The 2,021-nt window shown below is 42.7% G+C and overlaps 1 non-coding gene across 1 annotated transcript; it reads left to right on the top strand.

The window, feature by feature from the left end:
* Nucleotides 1-1,517: 1,517 nt before the first annotated feature.
* Nucleotides 1,518-1,578, top strand: LOC142449552 (U7 small nuclear RNA). The gene has a single exon (XR_012784701.1). It is a non-coding gene; the product is annotated as a U7 small nuclear RNA (small nuclear RNA).
* Nucleotides 1,579-2,021: the final 443 nt, after the last annotated feature.

The following is a 2,021-nucleotide window of genomic DNA, read 5'->3' on the forward strand; positions in this document are numbered from 1 at the left end:
CCCCCTCCAGCCCCCACCCCTGGGGGGTGGCGGTCCCTGCCCGTGCCTTTTTGGTGCTGACAGGGAGTAGGAAGCAGCCTCGGGGGGTGGGGGGCAAATTGCCCAACCCACCTGCTCGATGTGGGGGGTGGGGGGCAGCCAGTCTGTCAGGATCGCCGTGTCCCTGAGATGGGTTCTGGTTTCTTTTGATAAAATGCTATCGTGATTAAGGAAATTTCCAGCACTTTAATGGCAATTTAATTGAGAATGTAAGAAAACGGATGCTGTAAGAGGCAAATAAAGCTGTTTATTAACCTTAAAAAAAAATTAAAAAAAAAAGAAATGTAACGGCTGAATCTGGGTCTTTGCAATAGGATGCACAAAATGAAAGGAAACACAGCTCTCTGCCTTCTGATGGGAATATGTTGTTGCTTGCATCGGAAATAGTCTGCAACTGTGGGTCTCCTAGGTTATGGGAGACAAGCCCACCACACGCTTCCCCAGTCAACATTCTCAAGGAGACGGGGTTTGGGGCAGAGAGGGTTCTTGGAGCATAGTCAAAACCATCGGTATGATATGAAACATCACAATGGTTTGTGCCCTGCAGTACAGATGAACTCTGCAGGCATGTCACATATCTGGAGCATGGAGATTTCATGATGGATAGGTACGATTAGGAACAAAGGTCTATTGACACAAGGATGTGCAATTACAGGCTGCTGCACCCTTTGTGCTAGGAAGAGGTCACCTGGTGATAATGAAGGTGATGGAGGGGATGGCATCTTTTTACTGAGGACCCATTGCGTGCTAGGCATTGCACTAAGCCCTTTCCATGAACAGTATTAGTTCATCGTCAAAAGGCCAACGATGGAAACCAAGACTTAGAGAGGGGACAAAATGTTCAGTGGTTAAGCACACAGGCTTGGGCATGAGACGAAGACTCAAATTACAGCATCTACAAATTGTTCAGCTCATGCTAAGCCTCTGAGTCTCTAATTGTAATTTGAGGATCTGAGTAGTACCTAACTAAAAATGAAACCAGTGATGAAGACATTGAAGAATTCTACCAACTGTTCAGTTTGAAACTCGTCAAACACATAATCAGGCTGAATTGATAATTCCTGGAGATTGTAATATGAAAGCTGGAGATCAAGAAGAAGGATCAGTAGCTGGCAATTTGGGCCCTGATGATGGGAAAGGGGTGGAGATGGCACGATGGAATGATGTCCCAACACCAACAACTCTTCCTGACAAGTGTCTCTTTTTTCCTATAACATGAGCAACAACTCTCCACGTGGACCTCCCCAGATGGAATACACAGAAATCAAATTGACTACTGTGAGAAAAGACAATGGAGAAGCTCAATATCATCAACCAAAGACAAGGCCAGGCGCTGGCTGTGGAACAGACCTTTGATTGCTTACTGTAAATTCAAGTAGAAGATGAAAATAAGCGAACAAGTCCACTAGAGACAAAACATGACCTTGACTCTATCCCATCTAAATTTATTTATTTATTTGTATGTTAATAAATCATTTTTGTGTTACAGCTCTTTTAGAATTTGTCTGGCAGGTTTTCTGGTTTTCCCGGAAAACCCAAAAAGCATAAAAATAAATAAATAAATCATTTTGTTGGGGACACGGAATACATCAATTGTATCAAGCGCATTTGTACATATGTTGCCCTCATCATTTCCATCTGAATTTAGAGACCATTTGAAGAACACTGATGATTGTGGTGGTGGTAAGGAGTTATTGTGAGAATTATGTAAGCATGTACATGTAAAGTGCTTAGCAAGGCACTTTAACTTGAGTAAACAGTTATTGTTATTATTATTAATAAAAGGTGATATGCCTGGCAGACAAGGATTCATATTCAGATCTGGTTTCCTCTGACACTATGCTTTAATCACGTCTCAGCTGGCTCTTGTCGGTTGTGCTCTTTGTTTCCACACAGGTGGTCTTTGTGCTGGTCTCTGTTTCTTTCTTTAGTTTTCCCCAAACTTGATAAGCATCATTGAATATGGCGTTAGGGATAGCAGA

The sequence above is a fragment of the Tenrec ecaudatus genome, chromosome 5 (genome assembly GCF_050624435.1).
Source record: "Tenrec ecaudatus isolate mTenEca1 chromosome 5, mTenEca1.hap1, whole genome shotgun sequence".
Taxonomy (NCBI): Eukaryota; Metazoa; Chordata; class Mammalia; order Afrosoricida; family Tenrecidae; genus Tenrec; species Tenrec ecaudatus.